This window comes from Pezoporus occidentalis, unplaced genomic scaffold (genome assembly GCF_034315485.1).
Source record: "Pezoporus occidentalis ecotype Australia unplaced genomic scaffold, CSIRO_AGI_Poc_V1 ctg12, whole genome shotgun sequence".
In the NCBI taxonomy this organism is placed as follows: domain Eukaryota; kingdom Metazoa; phylum Chordata; class Aves; order Psittaciformes; family Psittacidae; genus Pezoporus; species Pezoporus occidentalis.
Genome location: NW_026912994.1, coordinates 8,267,764 through 8,281,514, shown reverse-complemented (window position 1 = coordinate 8,281,514; position 13,751 = coordinate 8,267,764). Strand labels below are relative to the sequence as shown.

The 13,751-nt window shown below is 43.1% G+C and overlaps 1 long non-coding RNA gene across 1 annotated transcript in view; it reads left to right on the top strand.

Moving 5' to 3' along the window:
• The first annotated feature begins 4,042 nt into the window (after positions 1-4,042).
• LOC134157792 (uncharacterized) overlaps positions 4,043-13,751 on the top strand; it is a 101,130-nt gene continuing 91,421 nt past the window's right edge. The window contains exon 1 of the long non-coding RNA XR_009962464.1: positions 4,043-4,243. This is a non-coding gene — a long non-coding RNA (uncharacterized LOC134157792). The remainder of the gene's footprint in view (positions 4,244-13,751) is intronic.

Here is a 13,751-nt window from a genome sequence, read left to right as displayed (position 1 = left end):
TGTGCTTTTCGTTTCTCTTTTTTTCTTCCCCCCTCCCCCCCCCCCCCCTTTTCAGTGGGTAACATCTGGAGAAACTTGCTTACTTTCAGGACTGCATGCGGCTGCAGACACTGAACTGTCGCATTAGACTGTAGTTGTATTAGTCACTGCAGAAAGCCTTGTCTGAGAGCTCAGCTGTGCTCCTAAAAATGTTACACTCCACTTTTATTGCTGTCTATACATGTAGGCATCTGCTTCTTTCTATCTGCATCAGTGCAGTGTCTTTGGGCAAAGGAACGGCGCTGTTCCGCATACCTGCAGGTCATTTACAGCAAGTTCCTGGTTCACCTGCTGTGTAAGAATGTAACTTCTTGTCTAGGTCACTCCCTCAGTGGTTACAAGAGGTAAAAATATAATGTGGAAAGCACTTCCAGGAAAAAGAGGTCAATACTGTTTGATGAACTTTTTTCTTTTTAATTAGCTGGGACCAAAGACAGGTTTTCTTTGAGTAAAACGCATCCCCTTTACTAACAAGGGATTACTAACAAACCCCAAAATACTCACAGAAATTCTCAGCAGCTGTGTATATATCTAGGTATTGATTTCATTGATCTTCACAGATAAATTCTTCCTCCTGGAGACCTGAGCAAATGCCAGCTGAAGCTGACAGAAGGACCTCTGTTGACTTAGCAAATGTTAGGTCTGACCCTGAGACCTGGAAAGTGTTGAAGAAGCAAGTTCATTTAGCTAATGATGGGTTCTAGTTACAATTCACATTCAAGCATAGCCCACCCCTCCCCAAAGCCAGACTGCAGTGAAATGACTTTGTTTCAGGAGACCTGTAGGAGCAATTTGCTGTGGCTGTGTCAACAACCTGCTGTGCAGAACTTTGTCCCCAGACCAAATTTTTTGAATATTTCATAGTTTTCTCACCACCTTGAACTGCACATTTATTGTCAAAGCTCTCTGCTCCATCTCTTAGCAGCCTTCTCCCTTTGTTCAACTGTGCTACTGCTAAGTTCAACAAATTCCCCTTGAAATCAGTGGCAAATAGATATCCCTTCAGTCTGAAGGCACATTTGACCTAATATGACACTGTCGTTATGAACAAGACTGGGCTGCACTTTTAAAAATGGGATATATTGAGAAATCTTTCCCATTGAAATGCAAGGCCCTGGAGGCTGGGTCCGGTTAGGTTTCATTCTTAATTGAAAGTGTTTGGTTTCTGGGTTTGAAGCCAAGCCCTGCATTGGACACTGGGACTCCTGTGCTCTCCCAGGAGGAGAGAAGGGTGTCTCGGCATGGGATTTGGACCTGCAGTCCTGGGGAGCAGGGAGCTGCTGACAGCCGGGATGCTATGAGCTTGGGTTGGCCAGAAACAAGGGGCAGAAATGGGCTGTGTTCTCCATCCCACTGCAAACTCACAAGCAAGAACAGGAGCCTGAACTCTTTCAGGAAGAGAACATCCCTTTTCTTGGTAAAAAGCTTTCATAGCTTTCTTCCCCTGCCTTCCCCACTCAGCCATTTGCAGCTACAGCCCTGATATTCAGGGGGCAGAAACAGAAATGCAAAGAAGAGCACGAATCAGTACGGTGTCAGGGGCATCATCAAGGAGTGGGAAAAGCTAGATCACAGTCCAGGTTCCTGAGTCCTTTTATTTTGTGTGAAATGGCCTCTGGATATCGATTGTAACAGAACATACTTTGAGTTTTCTGCAGCGTGGAGTCAGTGCTCTGGGTGTGCTGCAGATAGTGAGGAATTCCTGAGTCCTGGTGCCATCAGCAACCTGTCACACAGATTTCTAAGGCTAAAATAAAATAAAATTTAAAAGGTCTTTAATTTTGTGGGACCAATCTGAAACAGTTGGGCTTGATTTTTCAGAGATGTGGCAAGGCTAGTGCTCTTGCCAGCTTTTTGCAAGGAGCTGCAGGAATTTCACTTTCTGCAGCTTCCACCTCCTGCATTTTTGAAATCAGGCAAAATGCAAAATGCCCAAGATTAATGGCTGCATTTTGAAAATGCTGGGGTTTATTTTCCCATCTGTCACTCCCATCCTTATAAAACTGAGCATCCAGTTTCACTGCCTTATGCCAGGTTAAGTACTGTACCTAAAAAACCAGCTTGGTCTGGTCCATACCCTCCCTGAGGTAACTAGGTGTCCCTATAGTCTCTGATAGGCTTTGAATTTGATCCTGTAAATGCTAAATCAGTGTCTTCTATCATGCAGAAGAATCAATCTCTGCAGCTGGAAAATATTAGTCCTTTAAAATATTCTAATGCAGGCAAAACCCTGGTCCCAGTGCCTGGACCTCCCACTGGCATTAATGAGGATGGTGTGAACGGGGTGACTGTCATGATGTGGTGCAACAGAGCACTTGGTGGATTAACTCTGCATACATCATGTATTTCCACACATAATAGACACCTGCTCCAAAATTGCCAGCTCTCACCTTCTTTGCTTTGTTGCTTGTGAGAGATGAAGTCAGCAGCTGAAATTAATTGCTGCGCTCTCTGTGCCATGGGAGAAGAGGGAAATCCCTCACTGAATGAATCCTTTTTAAGAATAATTTTTGTTTGGAGTGGTTTCTCCAGTGAAGGGCTGGAAAACATTTTGCAAAATGGATCAGAGGGGCAAACTTTTGCCTAAGAAGAGAGTCTGTTTCTGTTAATACTGGTGTCAGTCTGCAGTAGCTCCCCTAAAGTCTGCAGATATAGTTCAGGCTAGCACCAAAGACACATCTGAATCTGTTTTTCTTGAAATCCTGATCGGGCCCAGCTCAATCCCAGTATTTCTAAAACTTCTCTCTTTTTTTTTTTTCTCCCCTGCTTTGGAATCAGCAGCTAAAATATTTTACAGCACCCACAGGTGCTGCATGACAGATCAGAAAAAAAGAGAAGCCCCCAAACCTGGTCATGAACAGAGGAAGAATCTCCCTGCACACACTGGAATTTGGCCAGAAATTAGCAATCTCTATTGGTATAACATACCCCAGTAGCTTTCATTTGCTTGCCCAGTCGGTACCCTTGAACCAAAAGCTGGATTTACCTGACTGCTGGTAATTTGGGGGTCCAATTTTATTTGGGTACCTTCATTGATTTCAGGGGAATTGTTTCTGATTTGTACTAGAATAAGTGGGAGCAGATTTAGGTTCTTTAATGTTCTTCCAGTTTAGCTCTTGGAATAACTTATATTTCATTATTATGTGTTTATGTAATTAGTGCAATTATATCAAATTATATAATTGGTACAATTACTTGGACTCATGTAACCACTGCATATAGCATTCCATGCTGTAAAATCTTTTACCCTGGAAAAAAAAAAAAAGTCAATATTGCATGGGAATCTTAATTTGTTTTTAAATTCCAGTATCAAATTTAGGGCCTGCCCACATGCAAGGAACTTCTGGTTCACATCACTGGAACCTCTCCGAGCAGGCAGCTTGCAGCCTTCATCATAGACACTGGGTTTTTAATCTGATTTGGCCAATTCTATTCAACAGAGGCCCTCCTTGAATGTGTGCAGCTCTAAACAGACTTTCTCGTACAAAGCAGAGATGTCAAGTTTTATACACATGCCATTTTAACCTGAAAGATCTCTGAAGCCATCAGAGATGTGAGATATGCAGTTTCCTTGTAATTAATCATCTTCGTTATCTGCTGCTGAGAATTTTAAGCGAATACTTTTATTAAATTCATAGGTTTTCTCTTTTTGGTTCTTGAAACTGTTTTTTTCCCTTACTATAACCTGCTTTCAGGGTACATTTTTGTGAAAGCTTGGAAACAGTAGGATCAGCTGAGTCTGTCTTGGGCAAAGTAAGCATACCCAGCAAAACAGAAAAAAGGGCAAGAAGAAAACCTGGAAGGTGAATTGATTTCCCTAGGTCAGATATCACCATCAAGGAAGACCTAGGATGAGAGCTGTGTTTGCTGGCCACCTGACAGATCTCTCCTAGTGAAAGGATGAGCCCTCCCAGGTGGTGAAGCAACTCAAGATCTTTCCTGGCCCAAATACAATCACTGAATCCAGCTGCAAAACACACAGACCCCAGGTGAGGCACATCTCTGCCTAATGGGTGCTCTGCTGAGCCCTGCTGCTGCCTGCTCCTTCTCATTTTGGACCTTCTTTTGGAGAGGGCTTATCTTCTGCCATGTCTTCCTGCAGATTGGTCTTTCAAAACAGGCTTGGGAGAGGCAGCTGCAGCCCTAAAATGGCTGTGTTGTAGTAGGCTGCAGCTAGTACTGCCTCACTGCCTTCCTCCAGCTGGTAAGTGTGCTCAGTGCCTGTTATTTTTATCTTGAGCTTTTGCTTTGTTTTTGAGGATAATTGCACGTTATTGCTGCAATATGTTATAATAAGTGCTATGAAGATGGCTATTGTATCCAAGGGGAAAGAAGATGTGGCTGGGGAGAAAACTTAAACCTATGTGTCAGCAAAACAAACACGCCATGTTTGGGCTGTGTCAGTCAAGTGGTACCAAAGTGGCATTTAGGTTTTGGCCAAGTGGAGGCTGCAGGGCTGATCTTGTCCTTCTTTGCTTTGTTGGATGGAGTGTCTTGTGCCCGCTCCCACAGAAGAGTTTGTCACAAGCTGTAGAAGCGCTGCAGTGGCTGTGCTTTACTGCGGCTGTAGCTTAACTCCTTGCCTGGGTGATGGGAAGCCTTGTCCTGGGCAGCGCAACAGGAGTGAGGTAGGACAAGTGGATGCTGAAGCAACATCCATTTGAGGAAAAGGACTATTAAAGCTAGCAGAACCAGCTCTTGTGAGCTGGAAAAGACTGGGCTCTTGGATTTTTAGACCCCCTTGTCCCGTCTCCTATTCACTATGCTAGCTGTGGTCAGGTTTGCTCTCTTATGGTTTGTTTTTGGGTCAGTTTTTGGAACTGACCTACAGATGTGGGACTTTAAGCTTAAAAAAATAATTCAGGACCTTGTAAATTAAGGCCTTGGGCTCTTTGAAAGGAAACAAACAGCTCTTATCTGTCCTACTGAGAGTCATACATGCATATTTTGTATCCAATTGTATGAATTATCTTTAGCAGTGATACTTTGTAAGACCATGTAATTTATGAGGTGGTTATCAGTGACTCATAACTATTTATTTATGTCTTAAATGCATTGTGTATGTTTGACTTGATCGGGGTGGCATGTTTGCATGTGTGAGCGTGCATTTTATGTGCAAACACACACACAAGAAAAGCAAGGCTTTCTCTAAGCAAATCAGCTTTGCCTTGTTAATGCCTCTGTAATAAAACGTGTTTTGGGGGATCCTGATGATAGATTGGAGGTAATCCAGTGTAGCTGCCCACTGCTTTGAGTAGTTCTCTTGGCTTTGGGGTGCCTCATCTTAAGTATGCTGTCTTGCATTAAGTATGTGCTGTGTAGGTGCTCTTGTGATGGCTGAAGAGAAGGCAGCCTGTTCTCACATGTGGCTGTGTTCCAGCCAGCTCCACATCCAAGAGAGTGCAGCAAACCACTTTTGCTTAACTTGTGCTTTGAAATTGTTCAGAAGCTGGTTTGGTCTTTAGCACAGTTTGGAACAACCTTGAAGCTGCCTTTAGGTTAGCTGTCAGGGGTCCCCAGTGTTGCTGTAAAAGCTGAGAAAGGCAGAACACCAAAGCACCCTGGTCACACATTTTGCATTGAGCCATGCTTCCTATACTGGGAGCTGCTGGGCAGCACTTGGGCAGAGTGAGCCCACCTAAACCTCTGTGCTGAGTGTTTCTTACTAACTGTGTGATAGCTACAGAGACTTAGGATTTAAGATGTCTCTGTTTATATTAGCTGCACACCACAGTGGTCAAATCACTATGTTAACCTTGTGTGACAATGAATGAAGCCCCGTATTTCATTTTATGGGTAGGTTCCCTTACTTTGTTCTTAAACCCCCCACCCCATGGCAATTGTAGACATGCGAATCTTGGAGCACATTGCTTCCAGACCATACTGTCTTGAAGGGAGTTACTGCATCAAACAGGGAAAGTAAAGTTTATGTTTAAGTTTTACCCCAAATGAAAGCTTTTTCTATTCTCTGTGCCGCAAATAGATTTTCAATTACAGGAAGCACATGCTGTAAGTGCACCCTAGGATCTGATTCCATGCTTTGTCTGTCAAGCTTGTGAATATGCTAACTTTTACAGTAATCTTCTTTAGCATCACCTGTCTTACTCCAAAGTTACTATATATAACAACAAAAGGTACGGCAAACCAGTCCATCTGCCAATAGCCACCAGCATCCTGTCTCTGTCAGACTTTATCGTGATGATGTTGAACATTACAACAATTCAGAGGTGCTCTGTGACTTGCTGGGCTTAAAAATCTGTTAACATTAATGTAGGGCCAAATTCAGTTATTCACACCTGTGCAAAGCAGGTTCAAAATCCTACCAAATTGGAATTCCCCAGTCAATTACAGCCATAAACAGGCTGCAAGAGCGCACAGAGCAAAGGCCATAGTACTTTTTATGCAATATCAGAGCCTAGCTGAAGATGCTGCAACTCCGTGAACTTCCATTGTTGCACCCATTTGCACCAGGTGTGAATTTATCCTGCTGGCTTTTAGACAAAACCCTTGCTTTAGATCAGTCAGCAGCCAGCCTCTTGGTATTGTGCTCTCTGTATCTCCATAGCTGGTAATAGCAGCTATTGTTCTTTTCTGCAATATGTTCATGGCATCAGGAATTATTACTCATGTCATAATACCATTGTGAGCTGTTTGTTTAATAATACAGCATCCATATCATGTCACTCTAGCAATATCCTTAATTCTTTCTATTCTTAACTTCTGTTTTGAAGTGTTTATACTTTTAATTTAGCTTTTCAAATTCTCACTGGATGTAAGCTGGCACAAGGGGAAAAGGTTCATAAACACAGTTGAAAGAACCTGCCAAATAATTTATTGGCCATGCCTGATCAGAAAAGTGAGAACAAGTGTTATTTGCTTAAAGCTTCTTTTTTTTTTTTTTTTTTTTCTTGGCAATAAAGGGTAAAGCAGACTTTATCAACACCTAGGAAGGAAAATGCTGGTGCTGCTTTTCTAATCCCTCCTCCACCACCCCCCACTACCCCCCCCCCCCCCCCCCCCCCCCCCCACTACTGAGTGGACTAAAAAGTTAATAGTATCTTTTAATTTGACAAAGCAGGATACTGAAAAAAACCTCCCAAACCCATAGCTTGCCTTTCTTGTGTCAAGCAATTCAGGAATTTGTTAGGGTGGTTGTTCATTTAGGCAAGGATGTATTTGCCTCCTATCTAGAAATCTTTGAAACTATCTGTGCATCCCTGGTACCATGCAGAAAATGAACCTCCTTAGGTCTTCCTTTCTTCTCTTCTGTCTGCTGGCAGAAGAGAGGAGCAGGATGAAGTGAATATTTAGGCAGCAGATCTTCTGTCAAAGGTATTGGAGTAGAAACTCTTATCCTATAAATAATTTGGGGTCAGGGAACATCTGAAAGCTTCGTTGTTGTCCCCTCTTTTTTCTTTCCTATTTTTCTTTCCCCCCGTCTGATCAGCTTAGCTTCTGTCAATGTTATACAATATCACTCTAGAGCTGTCTTTCCTGAAAACAGGAGAGTTCTGGAACATAAATGTAGATCTATTCTGCTGGGATATCTACAGTGACCGTTTACTGGGGCTCTGAGTAAATCTTGCCATAATTGATAGAAACAGCTTTAAAAGCAAAGCAAAACAGATCATGAAGAAAAGAAAGAGCTGATAAAGCTTCTAGCATCAAGAGTGTGCATGTTGAAACACTCTCTAATTATATATTTATCCAATCCAGTTAATACTACAGAGCTTGCAAAAAAAGCCCCATAATTAGGGGTTGTGAAAATGTCTACATAGCAATAATATGGCACCTAAATATAGCATCTTTCCTCCTGAAGCACTTTACATCATTTGAGAACCTCAAATTGACTCGACTCACAGCTGGCTTTCACAGGTGCAACCTTATTGATTTCAATGGAATAGTGCCATTTTTTTACCAGGTTTAATTTTGTCATAAATGGAAGTTTTATCTATCCTATGGGCTTGCAGGGCTGCCCATTACAGTAGTATCTGCATATCTTTTACATCAAATCAGCTGGCAATAGCAAAACCTTTAGCAGACTTTCGGAGTCTCTGCCACATCTGTCTTATCATGCTGCATAAGTATTTGGTCAGTCTAAACTCATTTGTACTGTGTATTTCGGGGACAGAGAGAGAAGAGCAGCTGATGGTGGCAAAGTTGTGGCCACGGGCTTTGCTTACCGTTTTTGCTAGAATCTTATTTCACAGTTGTAATTTCTGGATTGGGAATGTCAGGACTCTGGTATTTGTGTTGCTGTGAGCACATCTGGAAGATCAGACATGTGTTCCTAAATGTAGCAGGACACAAATTATGTATGTATCATGATACCCATCATTGATAGGGTGAAAGAATAGCCCCATTCTTTCTCATTCATTCTCTGGGCATAATTTTATAATTGAATTTAAGACTGCTTCATATAACTTTAAAATTTTAAAGTGTACTTTGTCCAAATGGGAATTTGCCTACATCACCAGGGCAAAGACTCAACATTGGAAAGTTCCGCTGGACTCCCCTGTGTCAGAATGGGTCCTGGAGATTTTGTTCTACTTGTCTGCCACTTTGCAGATTACCTGTAAAACTCAAGACAAACCTTTTAACTACTTTGTACTCCTCTAACATGTGAAAGACGGTGTTTCCAGAGAGTGAAGTGAAAGAATTGTACTCCGAGCTCAGAAGGAAACAAAAGAGATGGTTTGTACGTTATCCATATTTGCTACTACTTTGAATTGCAGAAGTTATCGACTGCTCATCTTGAACATAGCAGAACTTGGAATACTTTAAGAGAAAGATTAAAATGCTGTGCTGAATGGCTTCCATGTGAGGAACTATCGATTGTACTGAAACTCCTCAGCCTAAGGAAGAGGAGATGTTGGTGGGGTAGGAGTGAATTCTGCAAAGCAGCAGTCAGAAGGTGAGCAGGGATTGTTTGTTCTGTGGCAGTACATCAATTAAGGTCATTAAATGAACTAGAAGAAGCCAGGCCCAAAGCAGAGAAAAGGAGATGTGTGTTCTCCATGCAAGTGGTAGTGGACACAAGGAATTCACTGCCAAAGGTGCCTGCGGAGGCTAAAAGGCTTGTTAGGGTTCAAAGGATGACTGGACAAGTTTGTGTAAAGAAATGCATGGAGGATTAGTAAGTAGCTAGAAACCACATCTGCTTAGGAAATACCTTGATCTGAAAATAGCTGGAGGCTAGTAGAAGTGTGAGGGAAATAGCATAAGTGGTTGCCTTACTTCTACTGTTTTCTGGCTGTTTGCTATAGGAGAGTTGATGCTGGGCTAGATGGACCGGTATAGCTGTTCTTCTGCTTGTACTCAATATGGTAACTCTACTACGCAGGTTGGTGCAGCAGGCATATGCGGGTTGTTGCTCCAAAGCAAAGCTGTTGTGTGCTCTACTTCTCCTCTGATCTTGACTGGGGAGCTCCGTCTCAAGTTGCCTGTGAAGGTCTGGGTTCAGATCCTCTGTGAATGGATGATGTCTTGTGCTAGAATACCAGCTTAGTATGAATGGAAGGTAGAGACTGTGGAGTACTGAAAATCAGCCATGTTTCCTGTAATAACTGATTTTTCTTTGAGGCCTCCTCTCTGATGCTTTAGAAGACAGATCCTGCATAGCTCTAAAAGGATTGAGGAGCTGTAAAGTCTTATTGTGGAAAGAGAATAAATTATATTGAGCAACTCCTACACACAGACATACAGGAAAAAAAAATCACCTCCTCCCATAATATCAGATTGTAGATATTCCTTGCATAGAACTGTATGGAATAAACAAATGCATTCATTAACATTTACCCAGTAAGGTGAATTGAGGACAGAATATCAGTCCAGATATCCAGGCTTATCTCTGAATTTCCTGGATTTTATGGGTTTAAGTCTGACTCTGAACAGGTCTTAAGGGCATTTTCTTGGTGGATTAGAAGGGTCTGTGTTTGGACAGTCCCATCTATAGTACCTATGGGATTGTACAAAGCCCTAGTTTTACTATTTGTATGTGTTTTAAAATCCTGCTATTCATTTGCCTGAGTCAAACAGCTTTCAAACTGGAATTACAGTTGGGTACGTAGCATGAGGATAGTGCACATCTGGCAAGTGCTTGGAAGACTCAACGAACTTTTCACTGACAATGTTGGAAAACAAACAAAAACCCTTCTTAAAATGTGGTCTGCAGATGGGTCTTCATAGTCTCTTCCCCATTATTTTAATGGGGAAAATTCATCTTTAACAGAAATGCATTCAGTATAATAACAGCAGGAAAATGACTCAATGGGAGTCATTTTCCAGGGTATTTTTCTGTCTGGGTCAGCGCAAAACTTTTGTGCTGAGACTGTTCCTTGTGGGGTGGCTGTAGTGTCGGAAATGCCATCACCTTCATTGGTGTCTTCTGCTGAAACAGCACTGGATGAAGCTGCAAATTTTCTAAGGGTGTTTCTCTGGTTGCTATTGTGGGTATGGGGCTCTGCTGCAGGCTTGCCCAATTTGCCAAAGAAAGCATCGCGTGCCTTGTGCGGCCAATCCCAGCTCCAAAGATGGTGTGCTTGTTGCAAGCTCGTGCCAAGCCATCTGTAAGATTTGTCAGATAAATGTGACTAGCGAAGTGGCACTCGTGAGCAGATGAAGGGAAATTCCCTAGGGGATTCTTTTTTTCGCTCGTCATTAGCAGGAGAGGCAGTGGGAAAATTCATTGTTTAGCTGTTCAAAACACTGGTGAACATTTGATACCGAATAATCTTCGGGGGGGTGGTGGTAATGTCGAGCATGTCTTGAGCAGCCTAGACACTGTGCTGGAGACAGAGTATCATGTTCTGCATGTCAGGCTTACCTTGGCAAGGAAGGATATCTGAGCTACTCAATTTCGTGTTTTGCCTTGAAATCGCCTTCCCTCCTTGGGGTAACCATACACAAAGTGACATGTGGCATGGAGCAGCCTGGAGGTACATTGCTGCTGTTTACCTGTATGTATCCCTCAAATGGAAAATGCAATCTGCCCCTGCTTGCTGAATGAAGCCTCCTTGTGCTCTCTTTGGTAGCAGCTTTGCAGCAAGGGCTAAATCTTGCTTGCTTAAGTCAAGAAAGTGACTTAGATGTGATGACTTACAGAGCAGACTTACTGAGCTTTGCCACTGATGTTTTGTGAGGTAAAGTGATGCCAACCTTACAAAGTTAACCGATGGCAAGTGCAAGGTCCTACACCTGGGTTGGCGGAATCCCAGGCACAGCTACAGGTTGGGCAGAGAAGAGATTCAGAGCAGCCCTGCAGAGGAGGACTTGGGGGTGTTGGTTGATGAGAAAATGAACATGAGCCGGCTTCAGTGTGCACTTGCAGCCCAGAAAGCCAACCGTATCCTGGGCCGCACCAAAAGGAGCGTGACCAGCAGGTCCAAGGAGGCGATCCTGCCCCTCTACTCTGCTCTTCTGAGACCCCATCTTGGAGTGTTGTGTGCAGTTCTGGTGTCCTCAACATAAAAAGAAGGACATGGAACTGCTGGAAGAAGTCCAGAGAAGGGCCATGAGGATGATCAGGGGACTGGAGCACCTCCTGTATGAAGAGAGGCTGAGGAAGTTGGGGCTGTTCAGCCTGGAGAGGAGAAGGCTGTGTGGAAACCTCATAGCAGTCTTCCAGTATCTGAAGGGGGGCTATAGGGATGCTGGGGATGGACTGCAGTGATAGGACAAGGGGTAATGGGTTAAAACTTCAACAGGGGAAGTTTAGATTGGATATAAGGAAGAAATTGTTTACTGTAAGAGTGGTGAGGCACTGGAATGGGTTGCCCAGGGAAGTTGTGAATGCTCCATCCCTGGCAGTGTTCAAGGCCAGGTTGAACAGAGCCTTGGGTGACATGGTTTAGTGTGAGGTGCCCCTGCCCATGGCAGGGGGGTTAGAACTAGATAATCTTAAGGTCCTTTCCAACCCTAACTGTTCTATGAAAGTGGATCCGCAGTTCATGCTGATGAGAAACAGGTCACCAGTCTCATGTTCTCCACAGAACTTCTTTGGCACAACTCACTTTTTGCTAAAGCGAGTTTTTAGTCTTGGAAGTGAATAATCTAAGGTCCCAGAACTACCTTCCCAAGTAAGATGCTTTAGGCAAAGTCCTTGGTTCTTTCTTATTTTTGTGGTAGTGCAGAGAGATTTTACGGCATCAGTTTATGGACTGACAGGAGCATGTGTGGCATAGAATACCATGCTCCCATTGCCATCAGCCCTCTTATTCAAACTCCTCTTAGGTTTAAACTGGAGCTTGGAAATTAATGGAAACATCATCCTGTTGAAAGCTACAACATTGTACTTGCACTGGTTGGTGTCTCTTCCTCCCAGGGAGGATTGGGTGAGGTGGCTAAGATGGTATTTGAGGAATAGGAGAGAGGGGTTTGCAGTATTCTCAGTTCCCTGAACTCTGCCATAGTCTGGAGAGCACTATGGGTCTTGCTTTCAGGGAGATTGACTTAATGGAGAGCTGGTGAAAAGGACATAGTAAAAGAGGTTTTCTGCTACTGAATCTCATAAAACAATCCACCCCAATGGTTTTCCCCCATACAGTGGTATACAATACAATGAAAGGTTCAGATATTGTCTCCCACCACTTCTTCATGTAAGTCAAGATGAAAAGCACACCAACCAATCCAGAAAACCACTGTCCCATAGAAAGGGTCTCAAAGCCACATTCAGCAGCTTCAGTGTGTGGGCAGACTTTCAAAAGCTGAACCATTCTGTAGTTCCACTAAGCTTGAGGGAGATGTGAAGCAGAGACTATTCATTAGGGACTGTAGTGATAGGACATGGGGTAAAGGGTTAAAACATAAACAGGGGAAGTTTGGGTTGGATACAAGAAAGAAGTTCTTTACTGTGAGGGTGATGAGGCACCGGAACAGGTTGCTCAAGGAAGTTGTGAATGCTCCGTCCCTGGCAGTGCTCAAGGCCAGGTTGGACAGAGCCTTGGGTAACATGGTCTAGTGTGTGGTGTCTCTGCCCACAGCTGGCGGGTTGGAACTGGATGATCTGTAGGTCCTTTCCAATCCTAACTATTCTATGATTCATGATCCATATGATAGTATGTGAAATATAAGACTCTGTATCAGTGACTCTTTATCAGCGAATAAGTTGCTTGCCAGACGCAGCAGGTTTCATCAGTGAAAAAGTAATTGTGAATTTGGGTTGAATGCACTGGGTAGCTGGAAAAATGAGGATATTCCATCAACAACTCCAGGCTTTGCTTCAGCTTTTGTGCAAACAGACAAACTTCTGTGGACTCCAGTACAGTGTTTCCTGCATGCATGAGACTGGTCTTTTTTTTATACAGGAAAAAGTCACATCACAAGAGACCTTTGACGTTTTAATGTGTCCTGGCATATCGATGGATACATCCAGTGGAGAAGAACAATCTGGGACACTTGGTCTGCATTTGTGCTTTGCTGGAGATTTGCTATGTAACCTCGAGCAAATCTATTAATCTCCTAGTACCTCAATTCCCCAAATGCAAAATGGAGATAATAAAACATAACTCCCTTAGCAGGGTAAACACATTAAAAAATGCACTTAAAAGCAGTTGGGTACTAGGTTAATGGAGACCTATATCTTGTGGGGAAGATTTGTTGTATTATAAATAATACGTCTTCACAATTATTCCATTTAGTCTGCCTTGAAGCCTTCAAAGACATACCACGCAAATGTTTACTGGCAGCGTGTTTCCCCCCTTTTATTGGCCAAC